Source organism: Podarcis liolepis, assembly GCF_965112155.1.
Source record: "Podarcis liolepis genome assembly, chromosome: 1".
NCBI classification, from domain to species: domain Eukaryota; kingdom Metazoa; phylum Chordata; class Lepidosauria; order Squamata; family Lacertidae; genus Podarcis; species Podarcis liolepis.
Genome location: NC_139554.1, coordinates 139,119,318 through 139,138,310, shown reverse-complemented (window position 1 = coordinate 139,138,310; position 18,993 = coordinate 139,119,318). Strand labels below are relative to the sequence as shown.

The 18,993-nt window shown below is 43.3% G+C and overlaps 1 protein-coding gene across 23 annotated transcripts in view; it reads left to right on the top strand.

The window, feature by feature from the left end:
- Nucleotides 1-18,993, top strand: part of MAP2 (microtubule associated protein 2) — a 241,669-nt gene that overhangs the window by 91,418 nt on the left and 131,258 nt on the right. For 20 of the 23 annotated variants that reach the window (XM_083471736.1, XM_083471725.1, XM_083471723.1 and 17 more), the window contains one exon: nucleotides 5,568-5,640. The exons of the other annotated variants lie outside the window; for them this stretch is intronic. The gene's annotated coding sequence lies outside the window, so the exon portion shown is untranslated. The remainder of the gene's footprint in view (nucleotides 1-5,567; nucleotides 5,641-18,993) is intronic. 23 annotated transcript variants of the gene reach the window in all.

Genomic DNA, 18,993 nt, shown 5'->3' with positions numbered 1-18,993 from the left:
AGAAGTCCCATGCTCTTGATTTTATTGGTCTCATAAAGTGTTGTAAGAATTTACAAGCACTCGTTGCATCATAAATTACAGATAATAAAATAGCAGGTGGCACATCTTTCAAGCAGTGTATTAAAATTATTCCTCTTGGCAGGATCAGCAAAACAACCCTCAGACTCACCCCTGCCTGAGTGGCTACAAAGCAAAGCACGTTGTTATTTCAGAGAGATGTAATTTTAATGACAACTCTGCCATGCTGCTCTCTGCAAAGCATTTGTAAGTGCCCCACATTAATTATAAGTTTCAACATCTTCCTCAGCTCCTCATTTATATCATGTGGGCAATAATTGCAAAGAACAAGCATAATTTATGTAACAATTATTACACTGGTTTGGATGGCAGTGACCGAACTCTCTCTGTGTGTGAAGCTGTTCTGTATTAATCTGATAGATTAAATTTTCTCTCATTGGAGTGTTTCTGCACTGTTGATCTCAAACCAGAAGTTAAAATCATAAGTAAAACTAAATCCTACGGCGTGTCAGATTTGATCTGAAGAGGGGCAGTGGGGAAACACAGCAATTTTTAAAGCATTGGTGAAACTGATGAGGACCGTGGTTCTCATTTTTACTTTCTTTCTTTGCAGACCACTTCAAAAGCGCAGGTGGTTTCAGTGGACCACTTAAAATAAAAATGTTCTTCACCCACAGCACAATCGGTATTGCATTATGAAAATCATAGGCCCTAAGTCAGGCCACTGAAAAGTGTCCCTGTACTTGGTAGAGTTTTAGGGGAAAATTAGTAGAGTCTACCAGTGTCATATTATGAAAATTCCTGCCCCCCACTGATCTCTGTTGTCAGAAGAAGAAGAAAAATTAAGTGCAGATATTCTCAACTGTTCTGCAAATCTTTCTGCATACCAAATGAATGGAACTCCCACATCACACTTCAAAAATCCCTGTTCTAGGGCAGGGGTCTGCAACCCGCGGCTCTGGAGCCGCATGTGGCTCTTTTACACCTTTGCCGCGGCTCCGGGGTGGATTCTAGCGAGGGGAGGAGGCGCATTGTGCGCCCCGACACGCCCCACTGTGGCAGGCGCTGTACTGGCTGTGACCTCGCATGGGGGCGGTGCATGCGTTAGTCACGCACCGTCCCGACGTCACCTTCCAACCTGCCCGCCCGCTACATTGTAAGTGGCATGTACGCTGGTCACTGCATTGAAAGGGGGCATGTACGCTGGTCACTGTTTTGAAGGGGAGTGAAGAATACACACACACAAAAAAGGTAACTTGTTAATTTAACGTTTATTTCTATGAGGAGGAGTAATTCTGAGGGGTCAAACAAAGAAATAATAAAAAAGTGAGAAAAAAGTTATTTTTATAATGACGAGTTTTGCGGCTCCCAGTTTTTTTCCCCCTCGGAAACGGGTCCAAGTGGCTCTTTTTGTCTTAAAGGTTGCAGACCCCTGTTCTAGGGTATCCAGAGAAGCCTCTTGAAAATTGGCAGGGTGGTCAGTGGGCTTTTTCTCCAATGACTATGGTTGTGAGTGGCTGCTGGAGTCCTCAGTTTCACTAATGCAGATTTTTGAAAGATTGCTTTTTGCTTCAGTGTTGACCTGCGTGCATATACTCTTTAATTGTTATTATTTTGTAGAATGCCCCTTACTGGAGCTATTCTCTGCCACTGTGCATGCCCTGCAGCATATCCAGATCTGCTCCAGAGGGAGGAAAGTCCCATTTCGCAAACAGAAGTCATTCTGCATGCCTAATGAGTTTCTTAGTGCTACACTGTATACAGCCGATAATACGAGTTATTACCCCTTCACACATGGAAGCTTCTATATAAGCCTTATTCAGGTGTTCTCACCCCCCCCCTTCCCAGGTATAATAACACAAATGCGAGGGAGGGGGTGAGTCCACTAGCTCTGCCCCTCATTTCTGCCCCCACTGGGAGTTGGAGGGGTAGCCTCTGAAGTGGAGATCGCCTTCTACTTGTGGGGGATCCTTGTGTAATTTGGCATACTGATCTTCCAGGAGTCTCTATTACATAGGGAGTCTACACAAGGACAGCAGGCTCCCCACTGCCTCCAGCAGTTCGCCTCCGACTAACGGAAAATGAGAAGGGTGGAACTGAGGATGGGGCAGAGCTAGCATGCTCATCCCATTCACACTCATGTGATTCTAATTGAATGGGGGATTAGAAAGTCTGGGTAGGGCTATAGTGTGTGTGTGCGCGCACACACATGTGCATGCATGCGCCAAACCTAAGAAACATTAGGAAAGAAAAATTTCTTCGGAGATTTATAGGGACATAAACACAATGAACTGTTTAAAAGAAAAGGCATTAGTCCTGGCAGGTATTAGTCCTGGATGGTTTTGTTAATCCTGACATCTGTAGCAGCCCCATATTAAGTGAATGCTATGCCTGTAATATGTAAATTAGGTTTAATTAGCCTTCCATATAGATTTAAGCCATTTAAAATCAGACCTGGCCTTGGGGGGAAGTTTACAAGTGTTAATTTGTTTGTTTCATTTCTTATAAAACAACTGGACCAAGCAAACCTAATCTTTTTCTTATTATCTGGATCATTTAGAAGCTGCAGATCTTACAGTGTTTTGGATTATATCTGTGCCTAAGAGCCATCTCTTCAGCTAATAACTATTTATGCAGCTACTTGCTGTATCCCCTGAGCTAAACCATGTTGAATTATTTTTGCTGCAGTGGCACATCAGAAGGCATGGCAAGGCCGCTAATGCTGAAGGCACTCAGATGTCTCCACTGTATTGATCATTCTGCTGAGCCAGAGGAAGCTTAATTAATTTGTTTTAAAATTCCTCTGCATACCATGGATGGGTGTTACAAATCAATGTGAGCTACAGCCTCGATTCCAATCAGCTCATTATAATGCAGCTAATTACTGCATTGAGATGACTGGGGCCTTTTACTGGGGGGCTTTGCAGAAAGATGGCAACAGCCTTGCTGTCATAATGTTTGTTATAAGGCTTCCCCATTCAAGGCTCTCTGGGGAAAACAGCCTCCTCTTCCCCACGATGCACACAGGTTTGTTCTTGCCCTGAAAAACAGTACCCTCTCGCAGCATGAGCTGTTTGTGCCAATGCAAACCAGTTTTGAAATGTATAACAAATGAGAGATCACTGACAACATTTTGCATATTATATGATATCAGGTTGTTGCCAAGTGCTCACTCAGTAATCCTGGCTCTCTGTACCTGCATGAGACACACGTTTCCAAAATTGTGTTTGTTTGAGTCATGCTTTAGGTGCACACCTAAAATCCATGATGTACGAAGCATGCTTTTTAGGAGGCTCTTCAACCCCCCCCCCAAAAAAAAACAAGCTAGCTTCAAAGTAAACATCACCATTTCCCAACAACATTAAACATATCAACTCTTCCAAGCCTGCAACCATACACTGGTTAAGAGGAGTTATTGCAAAGTGATGTTTCATTGTCAAAGTGGAAGGTGATTTCTTTTTAAAATCTTGCTTACCTTCACAACATCCATGTGAGATTGCTTGTCCCTTTTTTGCAGAACTGATGTTGGGGGCGGGGAGGTGTGAGCAAAGGCCACTCACTAAATCGGTAGTTGTGCAAAGAAGTTAGACCTTGTCTCTCAGATCTAAATCTTCAGTGTTTCTACTAGGACCTTATGGTTTGCAGTGAGCTTTTTTTATTAGCTCACAGGCCTTCATTTCCCTTAGCATTCCTCTGGCTCCATCCTTTACCTCTTCCCACATCCATGTTCTTCAGTAAGCGCTTGCTCCTTGCACACACATGCTGTTGCTTCTCCTCACTGTAGCTAGACTTTGCCACTGATGGAGAGAGGTCTGGTATGCATGGCCTGCTTTCAGACATACTCTCTGTACACCCCCCACCCCCTTTGTACTTTATGGGTATAGGCAAGACTGTTGGGTAAAATGTGCATTTGCCCCAACAATAGCTGAAAAAAACCAGTCTGTTGTGATTATGTTGTTGTTTAGTCGTTAAGTCGTGTCCGACTCTTCATGACCCCATGGACCAGAGCACGCCAGGCACTCCTGTCTTCCACTGCCTCCCGCAGTTTGGTCAGACTAATGTTTGTAGCTTCGAGAACACTGTCCAACCATCTTGTCCTCTGTCGTCCCCTTCTTCTTGTGCCCTCAATCTTTCCCAACATAAGGGTCTTTTCCAGGGAGTGTTCTCTTCTCATGAGGTGGCCAAAGTATTGGAGCCTCAGCTTCACGGTCTGTCCTTCCAGGGAGTACTCAGGGCTGATTTCCTTAAGAATGGATAAGTTTGATCTTCTTGCAGTCCATGGGACTCTCAAGAGTCTCCTCCAGCACCATAATTCAAAAGCATCAATTCTTCAGCGATCAGCCTTCTTTATGGTCCAGCTCTCACTTCCATACATCACTACTGGGAAAACCATGGCTTTAACTATACAGACCTTTGTTGGTAAGGTGATGTCTCTGCTTTTTAAGACGCTGTCTAGGTTTGCCATCGACTTTCTCCCAAGGATCAGGCGTCTTTTAATTTCGTGACTGCTGTCACCATCTGCAGTGATCATGGAGTCCAAGAAGTAAAATCTCTCACTGCCTCCATTTCTTCCCCTTCTATTTGCCAGGAGGTGATGGGACCAGTGGCCATGATCTTCGTTTTTTTGATGTTGAACTTCAGACCATATTTTGCGCTCTCCTCTTTCACCCTCATTAAAAGGTTCTTTAATTCCTCCTCACTTTCTGCCATCAAGGGTGTGTCATCTGCATATCTGAAGTTGTTGATATTTCTTCCGGCAATTTTAATTCCGGCTTGGGATTCATCCAGCCCAGCCTTTCGCATGATGAATTCTGCATATAAGTTAAATAAGCAGGGAGACAATATACAGCCTTGCTGTATTCCTTTCCCAATTTTGAACCAATCAGTTGTTCCATATCCAGTTCTAACTGTAGCTTCTTGTCCCACATAGAGATTTCTCAGGAGACAGATAAGTTGATCAGGCACTCCCATTTCTTTAAGAACTTGCCATAGTTTGCTGTGGTTGACACAGTCAAAGGCTTTTGCATAGTCAATGAAGCAGAAGTAGATGTCTTTCTGGAACTCTCTAGCTTTCTCCATAATCCAGCGCATGTTTGCAATTTGGTCTCTGGTTCCTCTGCCCCTTCGATTATAGTGACTGACAACCAGAGAGCATGAGTTACTAAAGCCCACCAACTTGTCTGTTATCCAATAAATCATATTTCTGATGAAGCAAACCCAAGTGGTTAAAGCCAAGCCAGCAAAAATACTCATCAAAAATACACAGAAGTGGAGTCCAGGATGAAAATGACCTAGAGGCAAATCTGTAGAGTTGGAAGGAAACACAAGGGTCATCTAGTACAACCACCTGCAATGCAATGCAATCTTTTGCCCAACATCGGGTTCGAATGCATAACCCTGAGATTATTTACCAACTGAGCTGTATCCATTCAGCATATTGTCCAGATAATAATAAACATTTTGTAAATAACTTGTTTCTGAATGAAATGAAACGTATCTGTTTTTCACAGGAAATCTTTAGTCATTCAAATTTATCCATTCATTTACAGGCAACTGAGGCTTTTATTGGTGTCCTGAAAACGGAGTACAGGAACCTTCGATTGGTACTACCCATATAAATAGGTAACCCAGTTTATCATGCTATTGTTTTATTTTAAAACACTTCTTTATTTTATCCTCACAATTCAACTTGAGCATCTATTTTGCTCCCCAAGGAGACTTGCATCCACAGTATGGTCATTTAGGTTCCACACTAATTTATAGGCAAGTATCCAACAAAGTTGTCCCATTAGCTCAAAGACCTCCACCTGTACTATGGAATGTCCTCTCCCTCTCCCTTTGTGCCCTTGTACCCTTCCAGTCTGTTATGGATATCCCCACCCCCAACCATCATCTGGAACAGATTTGGGGGGCACACATGGAGGGGAGAGGAAGTCCCATTTTACTGGCAGAAGTCCTTGTTATAACAGGATGACTTTGTTGGATGCAATCCTAGGCTACCAGATTTTAATGATCCAAGTATTTTTAACCAATGGACAGATTTGGTATGTCAAGCTCCTTATACTTCACTTTTGTCATGTTATATTTTAGCTATATTGTTGGGCACCTTGGAAAACAAAATTTATACTACAATTGTGGGATACAATGATATAAATAAACAATGTGTCCAAGAGTGAGTTGCGCATATTAAACTCATAGAATAGTCCAAACAGTTCAAGACAACAAAACGGATCAGCAAGGAGTAGCATGTCAAAAAACAACCTCCAAACCAAGCTGCACTATAGCCATTACCTGGTTTAACTTTATTAATTCATTTATTTTTGGCAAATAAAAGCCTTGCTTCCCCTGAAAGCGGCAGCTGGCTGCTTTCAACAACACCCCATGACCTTCCTGGGACAGAATGACCCGGTGGGAATGGAGTTAATGATAACTGACTCTCAAACTCATTTCCTTTCTCCTTGCCAGCAACAGAAATGTTTTGGGCACCAGAGTCCCCCCCCCCCCCGAAAAAAGTGTCTTCAAAGCCTATGAGGAAGACTCAAGGCTATACTTTCAAGGAGATGAAGGAAAGACTAGAAAAGGATAAACATTATATATATGATTTTTTTCTGCATATGCTTAAGATGTTTTCTTAGGACTGCAAACCTGTGCACACCTACTTATGAGTAAGTCCCACTGAAATCACTAATACTCACTGGTGGAGGAAGGGGTGTGTGGTGGGTGCGGTTCACCCCAGGTGTCATCCCTCAGGGGGGTGACATCGCCCGTCCCCCGGGCCGCTCGCTGTGGGCAGTGCCTTCCTGGGCCGCTTGATGCGGGCGGCACCCCCAGGACGCACAGCATGTGCGCTGCTCTGGATGCCAGAGCAGCTAGCTCCTCATCTGCTGATACTTTATCAGTAGACGTCAGGACAGTAAGACCTAAAGATGTGTCCCCCACTAGCAGACTGGGAAGCATAGTCATTTTACTTATAAGTCCCAAAGATCTCAGAAGCCCCACTCCAGAAGAACTTGGCTGCCCCGTTGAGATATGATAGGCACCCACTATGTGCACGTTCTGGAAGCAGTTGGAAGACATTCTTGTTTAAATGTATTTAAATATATTCTTGTTTTAAATGTTTTTAATTGCTGTTAATTATCTTATGTATAAATTACCTTGATTCACCTTGATATGGTTGTTTAGAAGGAGATTACTAAATTGTAATAGGAACATGGGGTCATGAAGAGTCGGACACGACTAAATGACTAAGCAACAACAAGAAGTAGGAATAATAATAATAATAATAATAATAATAATAATAATAATAATAATACTCAGGCAGTATCTTATATAAACCAAGATGGCAAATTATGAATAAAGATGAACCATTCATAACAAAATTGGACAGATTCACATGACAACAGTTAACTTAAAATCTAGGACAAGTTCCAGGTAAATCTTTTCAGGATAGCAAGATGATTTAAGCATCCTCTCATAGCATGACAGATTGACACAGTTAATATCTTTTGGGGAGTATTTTGGGTTTATTTATTTATTGCTTAACTTGCACATCTATTATGAAGGATTTAACACTGCAGAGCAAAAGCATTGATGGAAGGGTATTTAGTGGGGGAAGTGGAATTAGAGTCTAATCAGTACGTGGGCCAGATATGTTCAACTTCATATTGAGTGGAGATTTCCTCAACATGTTCTGCTTAAGCTTGATTATAAAGCTTTTCAAGCCAGATATTTGCCTTTTAAATAGGGTTTAGAAGGTGTATGGGTATTACTGCACCATTATTTGTCCATGATACTGTGTGAAATACTTGTCTAGCTTTGAAATTCTTTACATCCTCGCCCCTCTCTGCCTGGCAATTCTTGGTGCCCTCTAGACATCCTTCCTGTTGTGCATTCGGGCTGGTTTGTGCTGAGGATAGTAAAGGGAAAAGGTAAGGTAAAGGACCCCTGGATGATTAAGTCTAGTCAACAGCGACTATGGGCTTGTGGTGCTCATCTTGCTTCAGACGGAGGGAGTCGGCGTTTGTGCCCAGACAGCTTTTCCAGGTCATGCGGTCAGCATGACTAAACCACTTCTGGTGCAACAGAACACTGTGATGGAAACCAGAGTGCATGGAAATGATTTTTACCTTCCCACCACAGCTGTACCTATTTATCTACTTGTACTGGTGTGCTTTTGAACTGCTAGGTTGACAGAAGCTGGGACAGAGCAACAGGAGCTCACCCTGTAAGGCAGATTCAAACTGCCAACCTTCTGATCAGCAAGCCCAAGAGGCTCAGTGGTTTAGACCACAGTGCCACCAGGTCCCCAATAGTACTGGGGAGTGCTCTCCAATAGTAGTCTCCGCTCAGGATAGTACTGGGGTGCTTTCAGTACTGTTTGCTCCTGCAAAGGTTTTGGGGCAGACATACTGCTTCATTTCCAGTCAGTGAATGCTCTATATCTTCCTGCTAACCTACTCTTCAGCTCCTAACACATATGCAGTAATGACAATCTTAATCTTCTTCTTCTTCTTCTTCTCCTCCTCCTCCTCCTTCTTGCAAAAGGGAGTTTGAACGGAAATCTATTTTTTATTTTTCAAAATGCCCCATAAATATCCACTTTTCTGGTCCAGAGAGCTTTTGGAAAGCAGAGGCCAGCCAGGAATCTCTTGGGGATGCTCCAGCAAGAAGCAGGAGGTTGGTCTAGATGACCAACAAGGCCTTCTCCAACTCTTTGATTCTGTGCAATATCCTAATTTTATTGCCAAATCTGTCTTGGATGGGCATACAAGGCAAAGGAGGATAGATAAATGCTCCTCATTCCTAATATGCAGTTTGTTGTTGTTGTTGTTGTTGTTGTTGTTGTTGTTGTTGTTGTTGTTGTTGTTATTCATTTAATTTCTATACCACTTCATATTTTAAATAAAAAAATCTCAAACTGGTTTACAAGTTTCATGATGGGAGAAGTTACAGTTGCCAGACAACTCCTAGCCATACATCTTTTAAGGCAGAGGTTGTCAACCCTGTTATGTAGAGCAATTGTCTGATGCTATATAAGACAGTCCTTTGTATGAAAAGTCGAGATAACAGGGAGAATAAAAACCAGCCAAGAGTAGAAAGTTCAGGATCCCAGAGTTTGACCTGAAGTTTCAGGGTTTTAGCTTACCCCTTCCCCGGGGTCTTCAAGAGAAGCAGTGTCTGTTTTAGTCCATGAGCAACATGCCCTCAGTGGGTCCTGTTACCTGAGTGAATCCACCTCCTCCTTGTCATTGATACAGCTCTCTGTCCGCTTTCCATTTCCCTCTGGACCCAATTTGCATCACCAAGAGGGCAAGACAAGCAGAGGCTGCTGCTGCTGTTTTTCCTTGTTTTTCCGCTGTTTACACAGAGGAGGCAGGTGAACAGGCAGTTAGAGCAAGAAAGAGCCACACCTATTGCAGGCCTATCTTTTGAGCCTCAATAATGCTGTGTATAGCCCTGTTTTATAAAACCTTTACACTCATTATAGCCTGAATACAGTAGTCAAGGTTGAACAGACAACACTGGTCATGTACACTGTCTCTACAGTCTACACATGTGAAGTGCCAGAGATAAACATTTTAGCATGGGGACAAAAGTCTACACTGTTGTCTCCCCCCCCCCCTTGCAGATTCATGCCCCCTCGCCCCTGCCCCTGCACAGGCTTCCTTTTTTTGGTGGCGGCAGCAGCAGATGATGAAGGGGAGCTAGTCACCATCAGGCGAACTATCCCTCTTCGGCTGCTGAGCCACCACTACTGTCCAATTGGCTGTGTCCAAGCAGATCAAAGGGCGACTGGGTCCTACTTCTCCAGGTCCAAGGAAACAGGGTGTCCCTGGACTTTACCACCTCCCATTCCCAGCCTTGACCACAGCACTGCCCCACCCCTTCTGAGCACCCAGGACTTGAGGGAAGCAGCTTCCAAAGTCTCTTTTATGTCTACACCTTGCATGGGACGTGTCTATTGTTCTGAGTGTAAAGGAGACACTCCTCAATTCTGTCCTGTGCCAGTGTGGTGTAGTGGTTAAGAGCGGTAGTCACGTAATCTGGGTAACCGGGTTCGCGTCTCCGCTCCTCCACATGCAGCTGCTGGGTGACCTTGGGCCAGTCACACTACTTTGAAGTCTCTCAGCCCCACTCACCTCACAGAGTGTTTGTTGTGGGGGAGGAAGGGAAAGGAGATTGTTAGCCGCTTTGAGACTCCTGAAGGGGAGTGAAAGGCGGGATATCAAATCCAAACTCTTCTTCTTCTTCTTCTTCTGAACAGGTCGCCCCAGGCAGGGGTGGGGGGAATCAAGAGTCAAGTCCTGCAAGGCAAGCTGATATGACCCTTCTGACCTATTTTTGTGGGGGCTTCCTGGAGAAGCCTCTTTGTGTCTCATTCCATGCAAGCTTCCTTCTCTCAGTGGTAGTGCAGGAGGGGCACAAAGGGGATAAAGTTTCTCCTCTTCATTCCTCTTCCCCCACCAGTGGGAGGGTAGATATAGGTCAGCTTAGGGCTAGCTGGGGGAGGCAAGACTGCCTCTTTGCTCTTCTCTTCCATTCTCTGTTCCATCCCTTTTTGTCATCTCCCTAACCTGCTGCCTGGCACTACACAGGTCACTTCAACTAAAGACTCACAAAGATTTAGTGCATATGTTTATGTTTTAGCGTCCTGTGATTAGGATAAGGCTGATAGGTATTCTCTAATTTTGCAACCTATGTTGACAGACAAACTCAGTCTAGTGCCAGGATTCTTTGAGAGAAAGAATGTGCTTTAAAAGGTGCATGTAGCCTAGGACTAATGTAAACACTGAGCAATCTGTTTCAGGATGCATTAGACTGTCTATGGTTTTATGCTTTTAGAAGCAAATCAGTGTCTTTCCAATAAACTATGAGCCAACTGAACTTTTTGGGTTTGATGTAGGGGAAGGAAAACCATCCCCAAAATGTGATGTATTGTATTAATAAAACACTTCCAAATTTGTTCTACTTTGGTTGTATACTGCTCAAAGAGAGCTACTACCAGCCAGCAGCATTGTCAGATATATGATACTTCTAAAATAAACTGGTAAGTATGCAAGAAGCAGCAGGCTTATATTTTTTTTATTATTAAAATCATTACCGATTTCCCTAGCCAGTCTTAATCTGTCATGCTGCCACCCCACAAATGCAAATTGTATTTCATTCTTAAGTCAACATACATTTACATGATGAATAAACAGAATTACATGGGTGAAAAATAGACGCAAAGTGACCCTGAATGGGCCGGTTCTTGCTAAATGTGGAGCATGACCAGATTAGAGAGGGCTCTGCTGTCTTAAGTAGCTGAGTTGTAGGGAGAAAGTGCAATGTTCGTACATACATTTAAATGAATAAACATTTAAATGAACAGTGACCTTCTGTCTGAGAATAAAATCTTTTTTCATTCTTTCCTCCCCTCTGTGGGAAACATGACAATGTTAATTAATCCCTGGAGAATTATTTCATACAAGCACTGTTCTGAGCAAAGGAAGTCTTCTGAGGTTGTATGAATGCCAGCCCCACAGTCAAAGTGCTGCTAAAAGAAAATTCACAATGCTTTGTCAGTGTTTGACCTGGTAAAGCTTTCATATTCAAAGGAAAATTGTTTTCAGATCTTCTCCAAAACTGTAAATTGTAAAGCTCTGGAGTGATAGATAATGTCAATTGTATGATATATATTAATATTAATGCTGGTCGGCCGCATTCTTGGACTGAAAGACAAACTAGCACAGAGGCTGGTGTTTCTCTGTGTACCGGTAATTGCCTGTAGCACTCTTTGCTGTTTAGCACCAGTGCCATGGCTTGAAGGAGGAAAATTTCATGAAATGTGATATTAAAAGGAAATAGGGTTTTAAAAAATCATTAGTATATGCAATCATTAGCATATGCAACTTGAATATGAACTTCCAACCTGTCTGTTAACAAACTCAGGAACAAAACTAGTTGAGCCAACGTATTTTTTAATACCACGACACACTCCTCTGGGGATGCAGTAAAAATGAATAGTGGGAACCTATTTCTCTACCTCAACCTGGGTAGCTCCTATCATTTTATGATGTACATACTAAAGGTTCCTCGTTGATACAAGCAGGAATTGGCCAAACTGATGTGAAGTGTGTCCACCCTTAATCAGCCCACCCAGGCAGCTTTCCAATCTTGCCAGCCAACTCCCTTAAGAGCATCACCCAGGCAGCACAGAAGTAGCTAAATTGAGGCTTCTGTAAAACTGTATACAACCCCAAAGCAAAACTTTGGAATATTCTTAAACAATGGGGAAGGTTTAATCAGGCTAAAAGGGACATAAATCCAGCCATTTTGGGAAATGTTTTTATTCATTGACGTCATTGCCGCTGCTCTATGGCTTCCTACTGCTTTTGCTTTCATGTGTTTTTGTGTGCTTATGTGCTATATTTTATCTTTTTACATATCCTGCTATGGGTACCTTTGGGTGAAGGGCAAGTAATAATTACAACTAATAAATTAATTAATGTATAATATTTTTTTTAATCAATGTACATTTAGATGTTGTAGGTTAAAAGAAAGCTAGAGCAGAATACTTGGGTTGGGGAGCATTAATTTAACCTTTGTTTTCAAGACTGAAGTCTCTGCTTTTACTTCACTGGGGCTATGCTGTTCAAACACACCGAGACATCCTCATAGAAATAGAGGTACAACCAAGCATCACACACTCAGTAGCAAACATATTTTGCCAGAGTTTCACCAGACATGCTTCCATTGAGTTTCAGATATTATTCTGATGTGTCAAATACTATTTTGTAGTGGCCCAGTTAACTATAAGTGTCATCTATATGAGGATGACTAAAAAGGGAAAAAAACTGGAACAGGGGAATGAGGCATGGTCTTCAAGAAATATTTGCATTGCTGTTGTTTCTGTTGTTTCTGATAGCACCTGAACAAAGGGAAGTGATGTGATGCTTGTAAAGTGGCTTGGATCTGCATACTGGATAAACTCTCTGAATTTGGTCTCTGATCCAAAGACAAGGTGAGCAGGTAGGAGGGAAATCTGTAGAAAGATTGCTAGCTATCCTATGTGGCTTCCATACCATAGTGAGATGTCCAATTTGGCCTCAGTGACACATGCCTTAGTTATAGCCTGTTTGGATTACTGTACATGGGGCTACCTTTGAAAAGTGGTCGGAAAATTCAGCTGGTTCAAAGAGCTGCAGCTGGATTCCTGACTGGTGCTGGTTATAGGACTCATAGGACTCCTTTGCTAGAACAGCTCCACTGGCATAAAAATTTATTTAAAATAAAAAAATTATTTAGGAATAAATAGAACAGCTTCACTGGCTGTTTCCAGGCACAATTTGCTGGCTATGACCTATAAAGCCCTACACAGCTTAGAGCCAAGCTATCTGAAAGACCATGTTCCCTCATACTCAAGTTTTGAGATCTTTGGGGATGCCCTTCTCTTGGTCACACAGGCACATGTGGCAGAGGGCTTCCCCGGTGGCTACTCCCAAAGTTTGGGACTCGCTCCCTAGAGAAGTTAGACTGGCTCCCTCCTTGCTGTCCTTCCAACAGCAGGTGAAGACTTTCTTATTTCAACAGGCTTTTGGAAACTGACGGCTTTTAATGAAAGTGTGTGTATTTCTATCATTGCTTAATTGTTTTAAATTCTTTTTTCTATGTTCTTAGCAGTTCTTATTTTAATCTGTAAAGTGCCTTAGTCCCATCAGGGAAAAAGGCAGGGAATAATAATAATAATAATAATAATAGTAATGCAGTCAGGTGGTATTTAAACTACTTTGTTAATCTTCAGCACAATCACTGAGAAGTTGTTGAAAGAAGTTGAAGGCTTACTCAACTTTAGTTCCGTTAATTGACAGGAGATCAGGCTAGTGATAATAATAATGCAAATTAATAGATTGACTCATCATCCACTCCTGCAAACATGTCTAAAATTGGGACACAGACTGTGTTTAGCCTGGATTATACAGCCAGAGGTGGCACCAGCTGCTGCAAGTTCCTTACTTAACGTCAGAATTCAATAAAAGCTGGGACTAGGGGAGGAAATTCTCCTCCCTTTGGCATAGTTAAGAGGGTGCTTGATTCTGCCTCTGAATAGATTTTTATATCACATGTTGAGTGTGGAGAGGGCAAAAGAATGCTTGGCTTCTAAGGACCAGATTCGGCATCAGTGATATCTGCCGTTCATATGTCTGCCCTAATCACATAGACATGCCCGACTCCCCACTTTATAAGTTATTAATGGCTGTTATTAATGGCCTCGGACTAAAACGTAGCTGAATACAGTCCATTGCTTTCTATGTGGAGTGTACATGCAGGGATGGGGAAGAGCCATGATGCTCTGCGTGTTACAGGACAGACATACTTGGAGATGACTGACTCATTCATATGGGAAAGGAGCTCTTGCATCTTCCCACCGCTGATCCAAAGAAATGAACGAGGGAGGACAAATTCCATGGCTTGAAACCATTCTGTGAACTTGGAAGAGTTGCTTCAGTGGCCTCATGCTACTTGCTGAGCCAATGAGTGCTTTTTCTGATAAGAGTTATTGTTGTTTTGAAGTCTTTTTGAGAGCAAATATGTTTTCTAGCTTTGTATATTTCAAACACACAAACAGTACTTATATGGGTGACTGCATAACATTAATTAATTTAAACACTGTGTACTTACTGGTTGTTTAAGGTAAGTGTCATATAACAATTTTTATTGTAAGAGCTTTAATATTTTTCAAAATAGTCGCTTAAAGAAAAACCGGATAGCTGTTGGACTAATAATTAGCCTACACAGCTTATTGCCCTGTTTACACTGATGGGGGTGTTGTCCCTTAAATCTCTGGCCAACATCTATAATGGCTCTTCAGGCATTACAAATACTCATTTTGGGAGTAGTCCTTAGTAATTTAAAATACCGTTTCTACCTTATTTCTTCACATATCATTGGTCATATCTGTTAATTAAAGCTTTCATGTTGTACTACTCACTACAATTCTATGAATTCATTTTACAAAGCTGAATGCATAATAATTAGCAAAAAGAAGAGAATCCTAAATATATCATGCTTCTTGGGTTATTTTTAGACATGTGCACCCACATACCGCTGGTACCCTCATTGCCTTTGGGAGCTGAAAACCCCATCTGTAAATTTCGGATTAGATCCTTGTGTTAATGGTGTTTTTGTTAGTATGAAAGAAACATGCGTGCATATGAAAACTCATTGTGTGTCAGTACTGGCTGAAGCTGTTCTGACAGCTAAATATTTTGCAGGAGAAACCATTCAGCAAAATAAAATCTGTCAAGGCATTTCTGCTGCCATGGACCGCTGAACGTTATGGTGATGGTGAAAATACTGCAATGCACCAAGTGTGTGCTAGAACTAGCTCTCATTTAAAGGTTAAAAGAAGATATTACCTCTCCTCCCCCTCCCCAGCATGTAGGCGGTATTTTAATCAAGTTCTCATGGTAACAAACATAGCAATTTGAAAGTGCTGGAACCAACAGAAAATTGGCCTCCCCCCCCCTTTCCTGTGCTTGAGGTGGGGGTGTTAAATCAATACAACTGCAGGGTTATTTGTTATTGCAAGACTTCTAATGCTGGAAGAATGCCAAAAAAGGATGTTTTATGTTAGTGAATTCGGAAAACAGACACTCCAAAATCTACCTTTCTGGAAAAAGGAGCCAAAAAGTGTATGATTCAAACACATTTTGAGTAGGAATGCTTCCCCCCCCCCCGTCCCCCACCTTCTGAGTTAGTGGTCATGATTTTCTTTGCTTTCCACCATGCTGCCAGCTTGCATTTTCTGGAATTACATCTTGCATGTAAATTTCATTTAAAGTTGTGCAAGAGGAGCAATTATTCTGAAATGTCACTGCACTCTGCTCTCCTTTGAAGTTGACACGTTTTTCCTTTAACTCAGGATGTTGTTGTGTGTACCAGTACTGGGGTCCATGCATGCCCTTTTTACACACACGCACACGCTTTTGGCTAGCAGGAAGAGGAAGGTGATCCAGCTTGCTTTCAAACTGCAACTTGTTTCCTTGTAGGGAAGGAGAATTCAGTGTGTATCATTTACTAGATCAGGCCCCATAAGAGGTAAATTGATGTATGCCAGAATACAGAGTATTGGTGTAATCTAGTCATAATAATAATAATAATAATAATAATAATAATAATAATAATAATAATAATATTTATTTATATCCCAGCCTCCCCAGCCGAAGCCGGGCTCAAACCAATGGCAACCATTGGGCCAGAGCTCCGCAAAGATTGCCGAAGGAGGGAGTCAGGCTGTGCCCTGGCCAAAGGCCTGGTGGAACAGCTCTGTCTTGCATGCCCTGCGGAAAGATGTCAAGTCCCGCAGGGCCCTAGTCTGTTGTGACAGAGTGTTCCACCAGATCGGAGCCACAGCCGAAAAAGCCCTGGCTCTAGTTGAGGCCAGCCTAACCTTTCTGTGGCCTGGGACCTTCAAGATGTTTTTATTTGAAGACTGTAAGTTTCTCTGTGGGACATACCAGGAGAGGCGGTCCTGTAGGTACGAGGGTCCTAGGCCGTATAGGGCTTTAAAGGTTAAAACCAGCACCTTAAACCTGATCCTGTACTCCACCGGGAGCCAGTGCAGCTGGTATAGCACTGGGTGAGTGTGATCTCGCAGCGAGGACCCCGTAAGGAGTCTTGCTGCAGCATTCTGCACCCGCTGGAGTTTCTGGGTCAGTCTCAAGGGCAGCCCCACGTAGAGCGAGTTACAATAATCCAGTCTGGAGGTGACCGTCACGTGGATCCCGTCCCAGTCACAGGACCTCTGTCTTCAAAGGATTTAGCTTCAACCGACTCGCACGTAACCATCCAGCCACAGCTTCCAAACATCTGGTCAGTGTGTCTGGGGCCGAGTCAGGATGGCCATCCATCAACAGATAGAGTTGGGTGTCATCAGCATACTGATGGCAACCCAGCCCAAAACTCCGGACAAGCTGGGCGAGGGGGCGCATAAAGTTGTTGAAAAGCATCGGGGAGAGTATGACAGTTCTCCCCCAAGCGCCACTCTCTGTCCTCGACCAGAGAGAAACGAGCGCAGCCGTTGAAGGACTGTGCCCTGGATCCCCACATCAGCAAGGCGGTGGTCCAGGAGTTAATGATCGACCATGTCGAAAGCTGCTGACAGATCTAGAAGAATCAGCAGCCCCGACCCACCTCGATCCAGCTGTCTACGAAGATCATCTGTTAGGGCAACCAGAGCCGTCTCGGTCCCATGACCAGCGCGGAAGCCGGACTGGAATGGATCCAGAGCCAATGTTTCATCCAGAAACCGACCAAGCTGTTCAGCAACCGCTCTCTCAATCACCGGGCGGTAATTGGTTAGATCTACGGGATCTAATGATGTTTTCTTTAAGAGCGGGCGCACCACTGCCTCCTTCAGTTCCCCTGGGAATGTCCCCGTGCCAAGGGACAAATTGATGATATCCCCTAGGAGGGCCCGCACCTCGTCTGGACACGCTCTAATCAGCCAAGACGGGCACGGGTTGAGAGGACAGGTGGTGGGCTTTCCAGCTCGGAGGAGTCTGTCCACATCAGCTGGGGATATCCGGTCGAAGTGGTCCAATACTGGACCCGAGGACAGTCGAGGGGCCTCCAGTTCCTTTATTGTATCCAAATTGGCAGGGAGGTCATGGCGGAGCAGCAAGACCTTCTCTGCTTCCAGTGGATTTGCATGTTAATGCATATCCCCAGCCTCATTCTGGTGCATGTAGTCATGCATAAATACAATTTTTATGTGGGATTAGAATTGGAGCAGGGTCCAGCTATGCATAAGAACGAAATAAAGGTGGTATCAGTAGTCGTATCAGCAGGATGTATGACTAGATCGGTGCCTTTTTAGGCTTCCAGTTACAGTTCGTGGCCCCATTTGGTACCCCAACTCCTCCAGCTGCTGGCAGCTGTTTCATCTGGGATCCCTTGAGCTTAAATAAATATTCCAATTACATTTTATACCAGACTGTTGCCTCCCTCTGTCTCAGCTAATCAATGTTTCTTTTAAAAACAGTTCCTCCCATGTCATCTGAAAGCACCCTTGAAAGCTCATTCTACTGTATCTTAATTGAGATACAATTAAAAGAGCCATTGCCAGAACCAACACAAAGGGATATAGCCCTTGCTAGATAGTTCCTTGTTTCAAGGCTCTAGGTTTTGGGTTTTTTTTAAGCCTATAGTGGTAATGACTCATATAGGCCTGCGTGGATGGAATCCATTCATTTAATAATAATAAATAATAATATTAAAATATTAAAATATTAAATAAAAATATTTTTTCTCTCCTGCCGGTGGGTTGAAGGAGAGTAGCAACCAGAAACCCATTCATGGGGAGGACTGTTAGTGAGGAACGCAACATAAACAGCCTTGTCATCCTCTTCCACAGTAACCTATCACCCTCCACTACACATGACCTCTATATCTTCCTCTACACATGATCACTGAAATGCAGGATAGCATCACTTATGGCCCTCCTTCCCCAAACTCCTCCCAAACACATTGTGTAAACTACAACGGCCTACCAACAAAATCTACCACAGCTGATTGTCCCAGGAGGCATCCAACAGAATTAGGAACAGTGTTACTAAAGTCCACCAAATTCACCCAGTCACTATCACCCTAGGGAGCACCTGCTCCCCATCCCATCCTGTGTCACACCCAGGGAGGGCCAGCCTTCTGCCAGTTACAAACTTTTGCTCGGAAGGCATCTGGCAACTTTCTCCTATCATACAAGCTCTCACCCTGTATGTTAACATATGAGAGTGCTGGAGGTGAAATAGTTAAACAAGTTACCCAATCAGAACCTAGGGGGGTGGAGTCCGAGGGACTATAAAACCAGCTTTGGGAGGGGTGAAGGGGGAGTTCGTTGGGAGTTGGGTGGTTGGTTGGGGTGGGAGGGAATTGGGATAGAGTCTGGGGGTAGGTTGAGTTAGCGTAGCGAAATAAGCTGAGTCAGGAACAGTT